Source organism: Manacus candei, unplaced genomic scaffold (assembly GCF_025592945.1).
Source record: "Manacus candei isolate 608988 ecotype Guabito, Panama unplaced genomic scaffold, ASM2559294v1 h1tg000083l, whole genome shotgun sequence".
NCBI lineage: Eukaryota > Metazoa > Chordata > Aves > Passeriformes > Pipridae > Manacus > Manacus candei.
In genome coordinates this window covers 2,782,447-2,804,666 of record NW_026138131.1, presented here as the reverse complement: position 1 = coordinate 2,804,666, position 22,220 = coordinate 2,782,447, and the positions used below count along the sequence as shown (strand labels likewise).

The following is a 22,220-nucleotide window of genomic DNA, read 5'->3' as shown; positions in this document are numbered from 1 at the left end:
CAGGAGATGACAATGAGTCAGGAAAATTAATTTAGCAATAAAACTTTGAATAATCTGGCTACAAGCACACAAATTAGTGTGACAGAGCTACAACAGGTAATACAGAAGACATAAAACACAGAAGGTGACAAAGATTTTACTTCTCCAACAAAAAAAAGGCCAGTTATGAAACTGTAAACAAAACTGTACAATTTGTACAATTCAAACATTACCTGGAAATTCAGGTAAAAAAACCTGGAACTAGAGATGACAGAGAATGAGTAGCTGAGTACAACAGCTGTACCCACTGTGACAGTCAACATCATGACTCTTCCACAAAAGAAGTTTTCATTTAACAAAATTCTATGTCTGCATGACAGACAGACAGAACATGCTCTCTGCATTTGTCAAAGGCTCAATTTGTCATTTTTCTCCTACCTAATTGGAATTTTCAGAGTAATCCAGTTTCCACTGTAATTTCATTTCCATCAAACTAAGTCCCCTGGGTAAACAGTAATCAACTGAGGCACCAGGAAGAAAAATTGTCCATTCCTTATATGTTACAAAAGTTAAATAATGTTTTATAAGGAAAGAAACAGAACTGCAGAAGTCAAAGGGAAATCTCTGGGTTATAAGGCAGTAATATAGAACTCCCAAGAAGTTAATTTTGTCTGTGTCTTGTTCATATACGTTGCTGGAGAAACTACAGGGTTCTTTTCAGAGTAACCTTTTCATCCTCCTCTCAGTCTTCTGGGTACCGAGACAAAGACAAAACCGAGGAAGAGCGAGGGAGCACAACAGCAACCTAAGCCAGCAAAACTGTGTCTGGAACACCTGAACATCCAACAAAAATCCACTGAAAAGCTATGACAAGAGGTACTTCTGAAGTTTTCAGCCTCTGCACCTCAGTTCTTTCTCAATAAAAGACAACACAAGCCTTTTGATTAATACTTGGGTAATGAACGGGGTGAGAATTAGAGAAACCTAAAGAACCTATCCAGTTTATTAACAGAAGAATAATTCTGCTCAGTACACGATTTAGAGTGATGTAACACATGCATTTACAGAAAGAATTCCAAAGATAAAATACTGAATGACAGGGCCAGGAGTTGGGCTCAATGATCCTGATGGGTCCTTTCCAACTCAGCATATTCTATGACTTTATGACAATTCAATTCCATCTTTCTTCCAGACTGAATAAGTCAAGGACCCGATAGAAGGAAGAGTTCATAATCTGGGGGGGTGGGAAGGGGCAGGGAAACACTAGTTTAATAATAAGTTTCATTCTCCTATTTCCCCATTTTCAACTTTGATGTGAACTTAGAGGAACTTGGAGTTCAACAACACCAAATGCACGGAGCTGCATGTGGGTTGGAGCAATCCCAAGCATAAATACAGGCTGGATGGAAAATGGATTGAGAGCAGCCCTGAGGAGAAAGATTTGGGGTTGTTGGAGGATGAGATGCTAGACATAACCCAGCAATGTGCACTCACTGTCCAGAAAGCCCAAAAGATATAGGTCAGGGGAGGTGATTCTGCCCCTGTTCTCCTGAGACCTCACCTGGAAGTGCTGCATCCAACTCTGGGGCCTCCAACATAAGGACATGTTGAAGTGGGTCTGGAGAAGGCCATGAAGATGTTCCAAGGGCTGGAGCACCTCTCCTGTGAAGAAAGACTGAGAGAGCTGGGGTTGTTCAGCCTGGAGAAGAGAAGGTTCAGGGGAGACCTTAGAGCATCTTTCAGTACCTAAAGGGGACTACAGGAAAGCTGGAGAGGGACTTTTGACAAAGACGTAGTGACAGGACAAGGGGGAATGGCTTTAAACTGAGAGTAGGTTTAGGTTGCATATTAAGAAGAAAATCTTCACTGGAGGGTGGTGAAGCACTGGAACAAGTTGCCCAAGTTGTGGATGCCCTATCACTGGAAGTGTTCAAAGCCAGGTTGGATCAAAGGATCCATCACTCTCCCCCATAAATGGTAAAGTGTTATACAGACCATGACTTGCTGATTTTTTTTCCAAGGCTCTTTGCCTCATTTGTTTTTCACTACGCACAACTTAAAAGTAACTTCACTGAGCCATCTGATAATTTGACTCAAAAATGAGTAACAGAAGCATTTTAAAAAACAAGCACCTAGTTCTGCTCAAGAATCCCCTCTAAAATACTACAACCCCCATGTCCTGATGAAAATATATGTACTTTAGCTGGAAAAACCCAAACTTTTCAGTTGTATTTATCAAGAAATCTTGCAAGAATAAGGTAACTTCAACATCAACCTCACATTTAAAAACTGAGCAAAGCAAAGGAAAACACCCAACTGATTACACACACCCTGTGATAAGTTGTCTGTCAAGATGACACTTTCTTCACAGCAAGAAAATCTCTCCAAGGTATACAGCTAACCTTACCAATTCTGGTGAAACAGAACATTAGCTACCCAGAAATAGGAGAGACAAGGCAAGTCTTCTTTAAAGCAGATTACAAACATCAGACCAACCAGGCAAGTAGAGCAAACTACAAAAATTTAAGCAAACAAACAAAAAAACCTTTATTAAGAGAAAATATCACAAAAATAACAAAAGTACCTTAAGAGAAAACAAACATTTCTAGAGCCTGTGTAAGAAGCAAAGTTTTTTATACCTACAGAAATGTACCCCCAGACTAACATCTTCACAATTCCTTTCACGGGAAAAACAACTGCGACCTAACTACTTAAACCTTAACACGGTAGTTCAGGCTTTTCTTCCCCTCCCCCCTATTCCCATTTAAGGCACCAAATTCTGAGAAAAGAACTTAAATTCATCAAACACATCAGAGAAACTGATAATGTCAAGGATACGGAATAGAGAATTCTAGTGGACAACTGCCATTTAGAACTTAAATGACATATATCATATAAACTCTCATTTAAAGCTAAAGTTTGCTGTTAGACTAATCGAAAGTAAAACTAAAGGGCTGGTCTTCATTTCACGTGAACTACCACTATTTATCGCCTTTTCACACCCACAAAGAACCGCAGGGGCTCCTCGACACTGCAAAACCCTCAAACTGTACTTCAGGTGTAGCACAGTGTAAGCACATACTTAAAAGCATAAAGCAGGAGAGATTTTGATTCTCTGCTCTCAACTCTTACTTGCTGCTGGGTCTGTGTAACGCACATAACTTGCACAACATCTCAACCTTCCAGTGTGATACTCAATCCTAAGTAAATATAAAACATATAAACATACAGTACATAAGTATCAAGTACCATTTCAACTTTAGAGAAAGATGATCTTCTGAAGTACTGTCTAAGGATCAATCAACACAGCGCAGTTGAATCTCCAAATCAAACTGTTATTTTGGCTACTACTTGCCAACAACAAAACTAAACCAACCACTACCCTCCTCCAGCCGCCTCCAGGCAACATATCCAAGCTCTTGCTGGTCCTAAATATTCATACCATTACCAGCAGAGTGATATGAATTAAAAGGAAAATTCATGACAGGATGGCATTACCAAACCCTCTTTCATGTGGCCAAAAATCCCAGAAAGGTGCAGGTAAGTGAAAAACTTCAGTCATACACCTGCTGACCAGAGGCTGGTACTGATCACACTGGGGTTTTTCCATGGCTGAAGACACATCAGCTCATAGTAAGGTTTCACTACCACAGAGTTCACAAAAAAATAACTTTGTTTTTCCAATCCTGGAAATGGAAGGGAAAAAATGCCACAAGGGAAATTCATGTTTCAAATTACATCTTCACTAGACACATAACAAACTGTCAAACACAGCAATCTGGCTGAACTGCTACAAGAATACGAACAGTGAGAATTTTCAGGCAATCTGGAGGTTGTGTTCCTGCCTAATTGCCAGAACTACCATGAAGACACCTCAACACAGCAAGAGAGCTATAAAGCCTTTAAGAAATCTGACATTACACCTCACCTAGGGAAAAGTCAGTGCATCATCCTAAAAAAAGGCCCCTTGCATGAGTGTGTGCCCACGTGTGTGTGCACATACACAATTAGAAGCATTCAGGGAAAAGCACCTGGGATTTTAAGGTCCCACTGTGATTAATAAAACACTGTCTGAAAGACAGGTCAAGACATATGCAGGCCTGTTCAAAACTCGAGACTGAAACTGTAGAACAAGCCACTAGAGTTTCATCTTCAAGCTCCAGAGGATTTATGTCACAATTTAAAAAAAAAAGGAAATCCTCACAGGTCAATAATTCAGGAAAACACATTAAAAGGAAATATTGGAAATCACTGAACAATTAACATTCTATTTCTAAATCAGAAATCTACAAAGTCTAATATAAAATATAAACTATAAATTAAGGTTTTAGTTCATCAAAATTAAGCTAAGCAGAGACACCTTCTTTATTTGACTTTAAAATTCATGAACTTGTCCTGTGAAAACTTACTCAAAACCACAATGAAGCACTTTATTGCTAAGACAGCAGACAAAAATAAACACCAAAAGACTCAATGCTCATTTACCAAGATGCCAGTATGTTTTGACAACAACATTCACACTCATCTTACATTAGAAAAGTAAGAGACTTTTCTTTCCCCAGTCAATTTTTATTTCTGGACAAGAAACCTGAAGTTCCACCCCCAGCCAAAGGCAGGCCTGTTCCCACTATCCCACACCACAGTGCCAGCAAGGACACTCCCCTGCAACCGAAAAGCCTCCCTGGTAACAGAGGGATCACACCTGACACACACCACTGGTTTTTTCTTACTGAGCACATTTCTAATAATCTTTTTTCCTCCTTTCACCCTTTCATATCACTACAGCTAAGACCACTATAACACAAAACAAACGGTTTCCTCTTCCCACAACTAGTCCTGCAGAAGCAGGTTAAGCACCAATTAAGTGACTTAAGGACTGAAGCCCATGGAATTCACAACATACATTTTGCTGACATTCCATGTTGCCATTCAGCTGTTAGAAAAAGTGCTGCTTGTCTTAAAGGTTCTTCTAGGAACAATTTTCTATTACTTGAGCTTTGGGTATTTTACATGAAAGCTTAATGAAAAGATAGCCCTGAAATTCCCTCCAAGTACTTTTCATTATTTTGAAGCACTCATTTGAACACTTCTGTTAAAAAAGTATTGGGGAAGCCTTTTGCAATTTACAGCAGAAAGAACAGGATATGAGGAAAGAGTCGCATATTTGTGTCTTGTCTTTGACATAGTCTTGAATCTCAGCTTAAGAACAGAATTTGGGAAAAAAAGCACAGAGGTACATCCCTGAGGAATGATGCAATGTGGAATTCCCCTCTTCTGAGTAAATCCACAGATAAATGCTAACTACCACACAGTATGATTTGCTGAGACGTCCATGAAAAGATCTATGTGCATGAAAATCACATTTTTCTGTTGGCAGTTACACGTGTAAGGAAAACTAAATCACCAGACAGGGTTACATAGTGGTTTTGCAAGCAGATCAAGGATGCTACAAATAAAAGCTTGCCACAGTAACATTCCTGATAGTTATCCATTATTTCTAAAGCAGTCTTCAATTTAACTTTATGGAAAAAAAAGGCTGAAAATACCAGCATTCAAAATACAACTAGATCTTAAATCTACATCTCATGGATCTCTTCAGAGACACACTAACACAAAGTTAACCAAAAGCAAGTAATCATTCCCACAGTTCATAATAACTAATACTTAAAGAAAACTATACATCAACAATGTTCCTTTAGAAAGCAAGCCTGGGAACACACCTGCATCCAAATGGTTTTCATTCCCAGCATTATGATTTTTATTTGAAAACACGTCAACAGCTGGCAACCAAAAAAGTTTTGATGACAAGCAGACTGAATTCACCTCTCAAATAAAATGAGCAACTACTGGTTTCTTGTAAAACACTGCAAATATCAGAAAATTCACGACAGAAAATGCAAAAGGATTTTATCCTAAATCACAACTGGTCACTTTAACACCTTCTTTTCCCTCTCCTCTCTGGGGGGGACAGTCATTAACAGCTCTCCTGTTAACATCACCAACACTCCATTTTAAAGTACTTTACCAAATCAGATCTACAGAACATACTCAAAGCACCAGTGGGCTCAAGTGGATACTGTAATGTTTCAGAAAGGCGGCAGATGACATTTTGAGGGTGCAAAGTCGTGACAGAACAGTTTTCTGCCACTGTCTATTCAAGACTCTAAACAAGAATATCCAAGTCAAAACATGGTTCTAACCTCTGTTAGCCATGTCCTCAAGTCACGTTCTAGCCTGAAGCACAACAGAGACAGCCAACACAATATAACTGTTCTAAAAAGATAACTCACAATGAATTACAGTTTTGTAATAACAGTGTGAGAATTTTAAGATGTCCTTACACTAGCAAGAAAACAAAAACTAGATTTAATACATGAAAATGTCACTGCATTTCTCTAACATCTGAATCTAAAGTAGCTCAAACTTCACAGGTACAAAAATTCAAGTCCCACTGCATGCAAACAAATGCTTATGAAAGACCTTCTTTCCACCCCTCACCTCTACTATGGAATAGCATAACAATGCTCAGCTGTGTCAAAAAATAAAAGGAACTCTGTATTTATACACCACAAACATTATGTGTGATATAAGACAAGTCTACAGGAACAGCACACAGCATTGCCAGCTTTGCAAAAGACAAGGACTACAGCAAAAGACAAACATTACCGAGCTGTATTCCCAAAACATACCCTCCAGCACAGCTTTAAATTTTGAACTCTGATTTTAAACAAGTGCGATAAAGGTAATAAAACTGGATGCAGGTACACAGAGGTGGAAGAGAAGACAGATCCATGTTGTAAGAAAAACTTAAGATACAAGAGAAACACGTCCACGTGTTCGGATTAATATTAATGCAAAACATCCAGGAAACAACTGTCTAAAGGACACAAAAGCTTTCACATGGACAACTTTTCAAATGAGCAAAAAATCGAGCACAGTTTCTTACATCTTCAGACAACCACCTCACATTGGTCTCTGCAAGTGCTGGATAAGCAAGGCTACCGGTTTGATTAAACAACTGCTTGTGATTACAAGAGAAAGAACTAAAGGAAGCACAGTAATTTCAGATGTTTTGTGGGATTTGGCTTGTTTAAAATCCTGTTATAAGTTAAAAACAGTAAGGGACACCTTTGACTCATTCACTTCACAAATGAGGCTATCCTGATCAGGATGTTTCCAAAATGTACCCACAGCTTCTAGGTCTCTTAGAATATAAAACAGTATTTCTAAATTAAAAAAAAAAAAAAGAGTATGCATGTAAAAATATGTATCTATATGTATATATAGATACCTACACTCAGAGTACTGCCTAACACAAAAGTACTTTCCATTCAAATACCTGAAATAAGTTCTGAACTTGTCTAAACCAGAAGGCCAGAAAAACTTTCCATATATTTTCAATACACACCTGACAGAGATAAAACTTCAAAGCCATTTAAAATTATTTTGTTCAAACTGATAAATAACTCAATTCCTATCCAATTTTACCCGAGGTTGCACTCATATTGGAAAGTCCTAAACTAATTGCAATTTCAAGTGTAAGATGTCTTAGAACTAAGGTATTACAGGCACCTTTATTTTCTCAGAAGTCTATTTAATTTTGCAACATAGACACTAATGCACTATTTTAGTTTACTCTGAGTCTCTCTTCTAAGAATTCCAGAATATTAGTAAAATGCATAAACCTAAAAGTGTGCATTTAGAACAGAGAGCAGTTGCACTGGTCTATCTCTGAGTACAAATGCACCACAATGTGGGGAAGAAAACGTTTATGTAAGGGTGACAGTGTTCCACGGAGACAGAAAAATAGCTTTGCTACCACTATCCTTATTGATTACCACCTCCAGATGTAGTCTTCCTGTCAGTTCCATGGGCCTAAGCGTTGCCAAAGGGCAAATTCTGCAAGAATTTGAAACAGCAGCCAGGAAAGATTAAGAGAGGAGATACCCTAAAGAATACCATTAACACAAACTACACAAAAGAAAAGTACAAGATATATTGGAGAGGGAAAAGTTACTATGATATAATCTTATATTTATTTCTTGTTCATTGCCCCCTGCCCAGCTCCCCATAAACATGCTGATAACTTGAGTTTCTTCCACTGCAGCTTTATGATTATGTTTATGTTTTTGTTCACAGCTATCATTAAGCATCACCGTTGTCCAGAGTATTGCAACAGAATAATCAATACAGGTATTTTATACACCTCCCTGAAATTCTTGGTATTAGCTACTGTAGCTTGTCAGTTCAAAGAATAAACATTACTTCACCTCCAAGAATCAAAAGCATTATTTTAAAAAGCAAAACAAAAAAGTCCAAGCAAACAAACAAACAAACAATAAAACCCCAACTCCCTCACATATGACTTGGGTTTTGCTGAAATAAAAAGGTTACTAGATCAGCAACATTTATGATGGGGAGGCCTGACAATTTCTCTAACTAAAACCTTGTCATATCAAGAATAAAGTCAGCTGCCTACAGATTTTAGTTACTCCTAAATCTTTCTTACTAGGGACATTGCTCCAATTCCATAATCAATAAAGGTCAATCCCCCAAACACCAATCAGTAGTCCCTTCCTAAACATAAAGATCTTACCACTTATTTGTCAGGCACTTGAGGAGCTGCTGAAAAGCACAGGTTACCCAGTCCCGTCTATCACAGCAAACGTTGCCACTGGTATACTAAAGAATGCATAATAATATCGATATCCAACAACTTTTTACAAAAATATAGGCCCCAGTTCTGCAAGTAGGTCAGCAAAAGTGGGCCTTACGCTGGCTTTGAGCCTGCGATTTCAGAGGGTCTTTAGACTGATACAAACACCCAGTGACACGAACACAGCTACAGAACTGGGAATATAAACCGAGTTGTACAGATAGCACGAAGACAGCTGAGACAGACACAATATGTCTGCAGTGAGCCTGGGAGTCCTTCGAGCATTTAATTAGAACAATTCTTTTCTGCAAGATTTTTATTTTCTCCCTGTACAGTTGTGTGTTACTGTGAATCTTCAAAACACTTAACTCGACTTCTGAGGGAGCAACCTGAAAATGAAATATGGCACCTTAAAAACCAGCTCAAGATTTTTGGATGCTCCTAAGAGAACAAAATCACTTAAAAACAAAACAGATAATTTTCAAAGGCTATTCCCTCTGTATACAAACAAAGCTGCACGAAGTGGAACGGCACATGTTAACACAGCGATAACCAACACACAAAAACCTCAACAACCCAAACAAGTGGTGAAATCCTGTTTTCTCGAGGACAATAACAGGGAACCTCCGCGGCCGAACCCCACGCAACTATCCCTGCGCACACCTTGGGGAGAGGGCTGTAGTGCCGGGAATAAATCGCTACAGACAAGCCCTAAGACACGGCTCCGGGGAGAAGCGGCACGGCGGACCGGAGGGATCAGATGAAAAAGCCACGAACGCTTTCTTCGTGCACGGCAGCAGGGCCGCTGGAAGCCGAGGCCAGAGGAGTGGCCTACGTGTTCGCAGTGTTTACAGCGGGCGTGAGCGAGCTGCTTGCTGGTGGTTTTCATTGAGACCGCCGGGAAAGCGCCTCGGCAGGGCCTGATTTCCAGGCGTCGCCCGGGCCTACGCGGCCCCAATCACTCCACCTCAGTAATGGCGTTCGGGGCGAAGGGAAGCGAGAACCCGGCGAGGCGATGCCGGTGCAGCGCTGCGGGGACGCGCCGGGCCCTCCTCCCCGCCGGGGGGGGGCACGGCCAGAGGGGCCCCGGCGGGCCGGGCAGAGCCCCTCGAGGGCTCTGGGCTCCCCCCCGCCGGCCTCGGGCGATGAGGAGCCGTCAGCCATTTTCCCTCGCCCTCCAAAACACGGCGGTGCGGGGCCGACCCGCCGGGGCTGCGAGGGAGGCGCCGCCGCCGCCCCGCACCCCCGCGGGGCCCCGGCAGCCCCGTCCTGCCCCTCCCGCCGCGCCCCGGCCCGCGGAGCCCCGTCCCCGGGGAGCGCCAACACCGCCCGGCCCCGCCCGGGCACCGCGCTCCGCACTCACCCTCGCACCGCTTCCCCTCGTCCCGCGGCGGCTGCAGCGGCGGCCCGGAGCCCTCCTGGGCGCTGCCTCATGCCCGGCGGCCGGCGGGGCACGGGCTCATGCCAGGCCGCGGCTCTGAGGGGGCGGCTCCGCGCTGCCCCGGTTCCCCCACTCCGGGTGCGCTGCGGCGCGAAGCGGGAAGGGGCGAATCGGCCGCCGCTGCCCGCGCTCCGGGTGCCGGCCCTGGGCGCTCCGCTCTCTCTCTCCGGGGCGTTTTTCCTGCGTCACCAGCTGCTGCCCGGCGGCGGCGGCGGCGGCCCTGCCTGTGCTCGGGCTGGGGCTGGGCCGGGGCCTGCGCGCTCCGCTCCGCCCCGTCCGGGCACCGGGCGCACGCGGGGGGGGTGGGCGGACGCGGAGCTCAGCCGGGCGGGGGCGGCGGGGCCGGGCCGGGGGAGCGGGAGCTCCGCGCTGAGGGCTCGGCGGGGCGGGGGAGGGAGCGGGCACGGAGGGAGGGAGGCAGCGGCGGCTCCTCGCGCTCGCGGCGGCAGCGCAGCCGCGTCTGGCGGGGGCCCCGTGGGCAAGATGGCGGCGCCGGCAGCGCCTCCCGCACCCGGCCCACCGCGGCGGCAGCGGCTCCGCCACCCGCGTGTGTCCTCCGGGGCTGCCGCTCACGGCCGGAGCCCGCTCCGTGTGTGTCTGTGCGGGGAGGGCGGTGCGGGGCTGGGTGAGGGCGGTGGGACGGGACTCTCTCTCTCCCTCTCACACGCACAGAGAGGCAGCGACGCGCGCGCGCCGGGCCCGTTTCGCGTCCGTTGGGCGCGCGCGCGCGCGCTCCCCATTGTGGGCCCTCGGCGGCGGGCGCGCGCGGGGGCCCGGATGATGACGTCAGGGCGGTGACGGTGACGTCAGCGCGGTCGCCTCTCGCCTCTCCCGCCGGGATTCGGGATGGGATCGGGACGGGGAGCGGGGCGGAGGCTGCGGGACCCCGGGGCTGCCGCGGAGGTGACCCCATCCCTCGCCTCCCGCAGAAGAGACATCCCCGTTAGGGGACACCGGCGTTCGTTCCTTTTTTAAAAAGCGAAATGGATCTTTTGTTCCTCTTCACGGGCTCCCCAGGGAAGTGGTCACGGCACCGAGCTCCGGGAGCGTTTGGACAGCGAACGCTCTTGGGCACATGGTGTGGCTCTTGGGGATGGTCCTGTGCAAGGGCAGGAGTTGGACTCGATGATGCTATGGGTCCCTTCCGCCTCAGAATGTTCTGTGATGCTTTTTTCTTTTATATGATACGTTTTCATTTTATGTGTTCATTTATGACTAGAGTAGGAGGTCAGTAGAACCCCAGCCTGTGTAGATGCAGCTGTGGAAACTTAAAACCTGGATTTAAAACCTGGAGAAAAAATTGGAAAGGATGCCTTGTGGAAGGACAGAAGTTTGGCAGATATGGAGAGCTCGCTCTTGAACAGCACCTGAACTAGTGCTTAATGTTTTGTTGGTCCATATTCCAAGGTCAAAGTCTCATTTTAACAACATCATTCAAGAATGTCAGAGTAGGAAGTGAAAGATGCAGCATCCAGCTGAAAACACAGGAGGAATTTAGACTCCACAGGTTGGAATTTGCTCGAGAGGCTCAGGCTAAGAGCCTTAACTCTCGTGCAGAATGTTTTTATCTTTTGGACCATTCGGTGGCAAAAGGCTAAAAATCCGATCACTCATTGCAGGAGTTTGTACAGCACTGAAACTGGATGGGTGTTTTTCAGTAAAAAGCTAGAGCTCAAAGCCAAGTGGTGATAAATTATGATGTTTCCCAATTTAACAAAGTTAGAGCTAGTAATTTTTCTTGCTAATCATTAGATGGTATTATTTGGAAAGGAAATCTGAAGTATGTTTCTGCATTAGCCACTCAGTAAAACAAAACAAGGGATGCAGCTGCTTCATCGCTGTACAAATGCAACAGTTTGTTTACTGAAGGAATAGCTTTGCATGCATCTTCTTCAACAATAAAACCAAGCCACAACCATGGTGAAAATCTGCAAGTGTGACCCTGTTCATGTTTGTGTTAGAAATATATGTAATCATATAAAAAACCAACCCTTTTATCTCCAGGCTATTTGTGCCTCTGAGCATGTTATTGTAGCCTCCTTTTTTTGTCTCTTATCAATTACTTTGAGCTTTTCCTCTTATTTCCAATTTATCCAGTTTGTTCTCCAGGGAAGGCAGTTAAAATTACTGCACCTAAAATGCATTTAGCTTTTCTTGCCTGGTACAGTGTTCTCCCTCGAGGTTTTCACTGTTTATGACTTACAGAGGCACAGACACCTCAAACAATTGGAGTTGTCTGTATTTTGACACCTACCCTTAAAAATAAACTGCTGTGTTTGTTGATGGTGATTTCTTTTTATTGTTAAGTGGACCCTTGTTTTAATGACAGGCCAAATACTGTGCTCCTTGTAACTACTGTGGTTTTCTTGGCAGAACCAAAGAGTGACACATCAGTGAATTTTTATAATGTGGGCAATTGTCCACCAAGAAGTTGACTGTCAGTTCACATAAAAGTCAACAAAAAAAAAAAGATAGGAACAATACTTGTGGAAACAATAGTGTTACAACTTGTAGCAAGTATTCCCTCTTGTGAAGAAGCATTCCTTCAGCCAAGAGAAAGAGTGGAAGCTTTGATTATTTTAATTGAAACCTTAGGTTTGGAACAAACTAAGAACCGATTCCTCTTCAGCTTTCTGGCACCTTTGCTGGTATTTTTTCTGATTTTGGATTTTACTTTATGTACAGTTTGCAAAAGCACAATGAGATACAAGAGGAATTTTGCACTTGCATGGGAAAAGAAACTATTCATGTTTATATTTGACCTCCTTCCTCGTTTCAAAGTATATTCTGGAATGCTTTGACAGCCCAGCAGTTGCTTGTAGCCGTGCTAATCAAAGGTCACGATAGGCTGGAGCACACAGCTATTTATGGCACCAAATAAAAGCAGATATTGGGACAGCAATGGCACTGTGTGGCTCCTGAACAAGCAAACTGCACACAGACTTCTGCCTGGGAAACTCTTCCTGTTCTCCCCTCTGTGCTCAGGCTCCTGCTCTTCTCGGGAGGCATTGCTGTGGCTCATCTTGAAGGACACTCCTTTACCTTTGGAAAAGATGTGTATACACCCCCCCAATACTGCAAATAAACGTTACTGGTTTGTCTTTGTGCAGTAATAGTGGAAACAAAAGGATATGAGCCAGAAAAATTGCTGATTGAAGATTATCCATGAGGTGAGGACAGATGTTAGTAGGCGCTCACAAAACTCACTGATTGCTCCAAAGTAAGAGTCCACACAGAACTATGACAGAATAATTTATTCCTTGGTAGTCATTCTGGCTAATTCCCTGCTGTACACAGCCGTTGGTGTGATTACAAATGCTTTTGGGACATCTTTAGTTCAGTGTGAAAATGTGGGGAACGGAAGTGTTTCCCTGCAGGCCACGGCGCTACAGCCAGCCCAGCAAACAAAAAGTGAAACCAGTTGTGAACCAGCTGGTCATGTTGTTCATTAACTAACCCAAAACCAATGAAAACCAACATTCTGGTGATGGAATTATTCAGAACTTAGAAGATCTCTATGTTAAGGGGTGCATTTATCGCCACTTCTTAAACTCTGACACCGCTCTGCTCCCGAGGTAGACAAAAGTAAACTTGTAACGCTGCTGGTGCAGAGTAAAGCTACAGGGCTTTGCAAAGGGGTAGCATAAAAGAGCAATAACGGATGAGAGAAAGCAGAATTTTACCACAGACCCATGAAAGACAATTTTTTTTCCTTCTGACTCGACCCCTTGGATGCTGTGTTACACACTGTCCACCAACACTCAGAAAACAACAGGTTATGTAGCAGATAGAAGAGTTTCTTCTAAAAACAAAATAAAAAACTGCTTGAAAATCAAACAAGGCACTTGGACATTGAAATTTGTTCCAAAGGATCACGTCAAGGATCAATCTCACACCATTTTCAATAGTTTTGGGCCCAATCCAGTAATTCACTTAATGCACAGCAGTAGTGCTCTTGGGTTACCTAATTTTTCATTGACTTATTTAAGCCTGTGTGTGAGTTCCAGTAAGGGAAAGAGTACTTTGCACTTGTTCAAATCTTTGAACATATTTTGGATAGTATTTTGGCAATAATGATATGCATGTAGATGTCCCCTTGTGCAACACTGGATCGCAGGATGACATCCCTTTCAGAAAAGAGCTCCTGTTTTTCACAACTGTAATTTCAAAGGTAAAGTGTGACTGTATCACAGTAGTCCCAGAACATTGCATAGATGATTAAGTGGTATTTTCATACTGGGAATAACGAGTCCCAAATACAACACACGAGTGGTGGACAATGTCTGACACTTTCACGCTCGCGCTTGACGCACAAGTCCTTGTGTACGGTTGGTTGGGTGAGACATGATGGAAATGAGAGATGGTTCCAGAGGTGTTCCCCATGGGAAATGGGTTTCATCTGGGCACCCCAGGAACCAGCTTTTTCCCAGGGCCCAGGAGCATCCGGAGCTCCCCAGGGCATCCAAGCAGGCCCTGGCATCCAGACCCATCCCACCACCCCAGCCAGGAGCAGCGAGAGGCACTGAGGCAGCCCCAGACCCACGATGGGCATCTCCATACTTGGCTGGGCTGACACGGGATTCTGGCCAGGCCTGCTGGGGAACCTGGTAATGCCCTCAGGGCCCTGGTACTTCGGTGTTTTACAGCTGACACAGCAGGTGACTGTTGTATCTGATGGGAAAATGCCAAGCAGGGGAGAACTTTGCCCTCTGTATCCCTTAAATTGATAACCAGAACCCAGTAAAGTTATTCAAATATCAAACAATTAAGGTAGTTTAAAGGTGTTTAGCATATAATTATCTAGACACTATATATTTAGGCTTTTCTATATGGTACAAAGGCAGAATCCAAATGCAGTAAATTCAAAAATTTAGCTATTGTGTACTGTTCCAAAACTCAGATGCAATCTCTACCTTCCATACTATCCTGAGTTTAATACCTTTGGGGGAGGGGGCTTGTCACCCTGAGGTATCAGACAGTACTTACTGTACATATTAATTAACCTTCAAAATTAGGTTAAAAAAAATTCCCATAGGAATAATATATCAAGGAGTTGCAAAAACTCTTCTGGAGGGATGCTATATCACTTTCTGTTACAAATAGAGACCAAATATAGCCACTTCGTTTCAGTTTCTCCTGAGATGGCTGCTTTAATTACCATTCTTCACATCAGTGTAAGACATCTCTTCATAGTAGTAACTTTCCATCTTTCAACTTTTGATTTCTGATTGCATGAGATATTAACAGTGATGTTGGAGTGGGCATAATGTCACTCTTAAAAGACTCATAGAAGCAGTTAAATCCAGTTTATGCTCTGTACTTACTGGTGCAAAAGAATGGTTGCTTAGTTAGAAATCACAGAAATTTTATAAGAAAAAGGATTCGTGCAGACCTGTATTCTCTTACATTGAAGAAAAGATGGTATCTGATTGGGAACAACTCTTGTGATACGAAAAATATGGTGTGGCATTTTCCTGTTATTCATTTCGTTTTTCACATACAGGGTGAATGAACAGCATGAGCAGAAATTCTTACCATGTCTACCAATTGCACAGAGGATGTTGCAGAGACCATTTGTCAAAAAGTCTGTTTACAGGCCCAAAAGTGTATCTCGTCTATCTTTTGGAGAGGGAGCAATTCAAAATATTTCTCCTATCTAGTGCATTCCTAGCTGAACTGTCCTCAGATAAACCATGTGGTGTCCATGTGAAACTCATCCGTCTCGTAGGATTTGGACAGAGTTCAACAAATTGATTTGACAACCATATGGTCTTCTTCATCCACATGAACCTTGAGCAAGTTTGACTTCCTTCCAGCCTTAAGAGTAAAGTGAGGGAAGAAGGGAGCTGTTCTTAAAACCTGTCAATGTTATTCCTAAATGTGCTAGAGGAGGATGTTGTCAAAAAACTGCAAGAAATTCTGTAGATTTGTGAATTACTGCCATTTCCTCAGTTTTACTGAATGCCTCTCTGCGCACAGAGTGTTTGTCGTTGCACTGGTGTGGACTTGAAGGAGATTGTTGTTCACAAAATCGTGTCTCTTACATATTATATGATGGTCATTTCACTTACATGGTGTTTGTAAACACAGCAGTTGCTATGTACACAGCAGAACGGAAGCAGCTTATTTTCCTAAGGCTGAGCATCTTACACCCTTCAAACCCTGATCTCCCTCCAACCTCACGTGCTAAAGTGCCTGGTTTATGTTAAATATGCTGGACTAGTCAGGAGCTTAATTAGCTAATAGCAAGCAGGAGGCATAATAATTGAATTGTACTTGCCTTTCCAGCAGTGGGCACTTCTTTGGCATTTCTTCCTCGTCTTGCTAACAGTGTTCCTAAAAATTATAGGAATTAATGTTTCATTGAAAGTCCTTATCCCTTGTTCTGGGTTTACTGAAATTGGCTGAAAGGCTCAAGGGGAATTGATAGGCAGATGCACAGCTAGACAATGGGATCATGTGAAACAGTGTCATTAACAAACCATGAGAAGCTTCAAAATAGGGTAGTCTGATAGGAGAAAGGTTACTACTGCAGGTTTGGAATGGGAAAAATAAAGAAGGTGTGATCAGAGAGAAAGAAACAATAGAAAAAGATTATTTAAGAGTAAACCACAGATTTTGAAATAATCATTATTTGAACCAAAGCACAGAACCATTTCAGATCTTGTATAAGTACTTTTATCTGAGGTTTATAAAAATAGTTTCTCAGAAAGGCTTAAATCTAAAAATATGTACAGGAAGGAAGTTTGCAGTTTTGTAAAACCGGTTTTCTTTTTCTTTCTTGTGACCGAAGATTTTCTTTTTTCAGTCTGAAGAGGGATTTCACAGTACAGCATGCAGACTCATAGGATTTTGGAACCTTTCAGCTATGTATTTGTCATTCCACTCTTTCTTTTCTTTTTTTTGTCCAGAAGTTTTTCTCGACTATATTTTATTGCCAGTTACCTGCAAAATAATTCCTATTGCCAAAAACTTCTCTAAAACCATTATTTCTCTTTTCATGATATGGTATAGTAAGCAAATGTCAATTTACATTCAGTCTTTATGTAAAGACTGAATTTTGATAACTGCTATTATATTGCTGCTCCATTATCCCTCTGTGACAGGGCACCTCATAATATAATGCAGATTAACTTTATGCTGTATTTTATGTAGGCTTCTAGGCCCTCTGAGAGATTGCATCAAAATATGTTGGATAAATTGGAAGTAACTTATAGCAGGACATCTGTAGTAGTAGTGTTATTTTAGCTGGGAGGTTTGCAGTAGTAATAACGTTTGAGCAACAGCACTGTCTTTGCAGCCAGAATGGTATAAGGCAATGAGCAAGCCAGAACTTGTAAAGAGGGGTAATATCTTTTATTAGATCTGAAAACAGACTTGTATGCATCAAAGCTTGTCTGTTTTTACTAGACATATCGGTTGGTTTATTGAAACAATATATAAGTAGGTCTTTTATCATCCAGAGGCAATCTGCTTTTTCTCAGCACGCTGACTCTTTTCTGTTTATTTTTTTTTATCCCATTATTTTGGGAAGGTAAATATAATTCAGGATCTAAATATATGGAAATAACATCGATGGACAAAAGCTAAGTTTTATGCTGTAAACAGAAGTTTATTTCTGTGGTTTAACTTTCTCTGAATATCAAGAAAAACAGGTTTTAGAAGTCCAATTGACTTGTCACTACTTCTGTCCTTTGCACTGCTCTCAGTTACAAATTAAGACCAAATGGACTAATCTGATATCTACAAGTTACTTTTCTTTTTGAAATCTTAACTACTAGAATTCTGTAGTTCTTCTGCTTTTGATCTTATTACTGGTTAATGTCCTCGGTTAAATGAGAATCGAATTTCATATCATAATGTCTCTAATTATTTGTCTTTCCTTGTGTTTGTACTTTTACATGCAGTAATGCACATTTAGGCGTGCTTCTATATTTTTAAATATTTAACAGAAAATCTTAACATCTTTAACAGAAATACAAAGCAACCAAAAATGAACAAAGTAATGTGTTTTAACTTCCCAGAGACGAGGTAATTATTCCTTTATTTTCTGAAATGATAGGAATAAATCTTAAATCATCCATGTTTTGTGCTGTTCTTTTTTTTTCTCTGAATAAGGTGAACCAAAATGCCAGCAGTTCTTAAGAATTTTCATTTGTGACTGTATATCATTACAAATTACTAATTCCTTATTCTTCTCAGGTGGAGAGTCCAGCTGAAGTCCGTGGATTAATGCCATTAGTAGTATTCATTTCACTAAGTAATAGTAGGCTTTGAAGTTTTCCTTGAATCTTAATTCAAGGAATGTTACGAGTATCAAAAGCATATGGCTGAAAGACTGCGGCCAACTGCAGTTTAGCACAGATCCAGCCCCTACTTAGTGGGCTAAATCCATCATAAGTCTGTCTCCATTTCAAAGGAGAATGAGCCTCCTAACGTCAAATAATACTCATTTCAGCTGGATACACCTCACTGGGTTGTAGCCACCTACAACTGGGGCACCTTGTGTCTCCCTGGTGCCCCAGGGCTCTCCCTGAGCACGACTCACCCCGTGCCACCACTGCCCTCCAGAGCTGCTTTCCTTTTTCCTTCCTCCTTTTCTGTGGAGAAAGTGTGAATGGCCACCTAACTTTCAGCCTGGTAGTGTTGAGTGATACAAAATTTGGGTTCTCAATAAGGTGAGTGTCTGCCCAGAAGTGCATTTTGCAACTACAGACGAGGTGGGCAATGGTCCACTGATGGTGAGAGTCTGTGGTCAGGGCCAGGAGGAACCCTGTTTGGGTTTTGGTAGTGAGGGGGCTGCAGGGGTGGCTTCTGTGAGAAGCTGCTTGAAGCTTCCCCTGTGTCCTGTGAGCCAATGCCAGCTGGCTCCAAGATGGACCAGCTGCTGGCTAAGGCCAAACCTATCAGCGATAATGGGAGCACCTCTGGGATAACAGCTAAGAAAGGGAAAAAAAACCTGCTGTGCAACAGCAGGGGGAGAGAGGAGTGAGAATATGTGAAAGCAACAGCCCTGCAGACACCAAGATCAGTGAAGCAGGAGGGGGAGGAGATGCTCCAGGTGCTAGAGCAGATATTCCCTTGCAGTCCGTGGTGCAGACCATGGTGAGGCAGCTGTGACCCTGCAGCCCATGGGGGTCCATGGGGGAGCAGAGATCCACCTCCAGCCTGTGGAGGACCCCATGGCTGAGCAGGTGGATATCCAGAGGAGGTTGTGACCCCATGGGAATCCCATGCTGGAGCAGGGTCCTGGAAGGACCTCTGGCTCCATGGAGAAAGGAGCCTGTGCTGGAGCAGCTTTGCTGGCAGCACCTGTGACCCACACTGGAGCAATCTGTTCCTGAAGGACTGAACTGTGTGGGAGAGACCCACATTGGAGCATTTCATAAAGAACTGCAGCCCATGGGAAGGACCCACGCTAGAGCAGGGAAGAGTGTGAGGAGTCCTTCCCCTGAGGAAGAAGGAGTGGCAGAGACAATATGTGATGAATTGACCAGAGCCCTAATTCCCCATCTGTCTGTGTTGCTGGTGGGTCAAGGTAGAGAAGATCAGGAGTGAGTTCAGCCCAGGAAGAAGGGAGGGCTGGAGAGGAGGTGTTTTTAAGATTTGGTTTTATTTTCTCCTTACCCTACTTTGATTTAATTGGTAACAAATTCATTTCCCCAAGTTGGGCCCGTTTTGCTCATGGCAGCAACTGGTGAGTGATGTCTCCTTGTCCTCATCTCAACACATGAACCTTTTGGTTTATTTTCTCTCACCTGTCCAGCTGAGGAGGGGAGTGGCAGAGTGGACACCTGGCATCCAGTCAGGATCAACCCACCACAGTTTCCCTTAGTCAGCACACAGAGAGCACACACACTGCCTGGGCCAGAGGACGAGAAATGTGCTGCCAGGAGCATCTGAAGTGTTCAGAGAGCAGATATAATGAGTCCTGCATGAAGTGGGGTTGATGACAACCACCTATCTGTTCTACCAGACGTAGATGAGGTGCCACAGCAGCCAATGAGAAAGAAAGATAGGGTGAGAGAAGAGATGTGATAATGGAAGTCTGAGCAGAAACAATTATTTCCAGAGAATGGTTTCTTTAACTTATCCTAAATAATGGGATACACTGTCCAAATATTACCTATGTAGTACTTGAGAACAATTGTTCTAATAGCAAACAGCTGTTTGATTCAACCACAGTTATGCCCTTTGCTTTCATGGACATTTGTGGGATTCCAGTTTTGGTCAGCTCTTCTGGCTGATCTTCTAAGTGAGTATCTGCCCTCCACATGAAAATACTCACTGTTTGACTTCAGTCAAGCATTATTGCTCATTTCCCTCCTTGAAAAGCTTAATTCATTGTATCAGGGAGTAGAAATTACAAGATTACCATTTTTTCATGTGTAGATTGAAAATTCTGGGTCCAAAGTGTTCTTGGAAGCCCCACATGAATTTATTCTTCAAAGAATTGTTTTAAAATTGTGAGGTGGACTCAGGGAATGTGGACCTTATGATACCACACACATTTTTCAGGTGTAGGATCTCAGAGTTGCCTAAGAGTGGTGAATTTAGATGCTGACAGGGCTTGCAAGAACAAATAAATTGCAGATTGGTTCGGTCTTGTACATGTGAAGAATTCATCAAGATCATACTAGGGATTTTTTCAATTTCTACATGTGGCTGATCCTTTTTTTTCACTTAATGGTGAGCATAAGTCATCCTTCACAGTTATACAGATGCCCTCAATGACAAAATTTAGTAAGTATTTAAAGTCATATCAGTATATCTTACTATCTGGGATAAGTAACTGATTAATTCAAAACCATCCAGAAAAGAGTTTTCTCAAGCTCTGTTTATTTTCTGGAAGGACTATTGCTCCTTAACTATGTAATCTCATAGTTAAAGATCAAAAAGGAGGATCAGAAATTGAAGATTACTGTTGTAACACTACTGAAGTTAATTTGGAGCACATTTACAGACTTTTTATCAACCTTCATATGATATAGAGAAACAGCAGCAGAAGCAGAGAAACAAGAAGAAACGTGTTGTTGCCTTCCTCATCTTCCTTTCCTGTGTTCATGAAAGACCATCTAAATTTCTGATTGATAATATTGACTCTCATATTGGCTGGATCCCCCCCCCCAAAAAAAAAGTAAGAAAAAGTTGTTGATTTTCAATGAATATTGCTGGAAATCTCTCCAATCTGGAGAGACCACACCAGACCACAGCATGCTGAATTTTGAACATGCTAGAAAGCTCTGTTATTCTTGCTAAATCCCTTATTTCTTTATCTGATTAAAGAAAAATACAAGCTAAAAGTTGTAGCTTATATAAAAGCTGAAGCTTAATAAATGCTACGATTACCTTGTTTACTACACAGTTGTACACCAGCATATTTTCCTCTCTTCTGGCACGTACCTCTTAAGGAAGTTTCTCCCACTGAAATCTGCTGTAGACTAAAGGGGAAAAAATTACTTACCATTGAGGGCATTACTCAGCTTCTATGAATGCAAAATTTTAAGGCCAACTGTCTTGTAAACAAAAAAAAAAAAAAAAAAGAGTGTTATCCTTGTCTAAGTAAACATTACACATTCACTTAGGAAACTACTGCATATTAGTGGAGAAGTATTATTTAAAACAAATAACAAACAAAAGTGAATAATCAGCCTTGCAGCTTGTCACAAAGCACTCATTGCTTGATCAGCTCACCCAAGATGTGGAAAATTTCAAAGACAGTAGGAAACTTTTCCTCCCAGATTCTCACTGCACTAATTAGCTTTGACTTGCTTTTCCTCCCATGTATGCAGAGAACTTTGACTTCATGTGTGTCCCTAACACTGCAAGATGAAATGATCTATAAATTCTCTTCTTTTGTACAGCAGAAATGGGTTATGTATTTAACACAGGCAAATTATAATTAAAAACTCTATCCCATGGTAATCAAAATATGAGCTATCAGTGTCAATGTTACTAGAAGTATTAAGTAAATATATAAAAGTGTATATAATATGATAGTACACAGCTGTTGACACAGGAATAAATGCAAAAAGAAAATACACAGCCTTAAGTCCCCCCTGTCATACATGTGTATGTAATATATTGTTAAATGGTGGACATACTGTGCGTGCTTAATTATGAAGTAAGAAATAACTATAAAGT

At 42.5% G+C, this 22,220-nt stretch overlaps 1 protein-coding gene across 5 annotated transcripts in view; it reads right to left on the bottom strand.

Annotated features, from left to right (window-relative positions):
* Nucleotides 1-10,412, bottom strand: part of USP9X (ubiquitin specific peptidase 9 X-linked) — a 106,707-nt gene extending 96,295 nt beyond the window's left edge. For 2 of the 5 annotated variants that reach the window (XM_051811646.1, XM_051811649.1), the window contains exon 1: nucleotides 9,999-10,410. The gene's annotated coding sequence lies outside the window, so the exon portion shown is untranslated. Of the gene's footprint in view, nucleotides 1-9,998 lie in introns of all 5 variants that reach the window. The other 3 variants (XM_051811647.1, XM_051811650.1, XM_051811648.1) reach the window with 3 other exon arrangements.
* Between the last annotated feature and the right edge of the window lie 11,808 nt (nucleotides 10,413-22,220).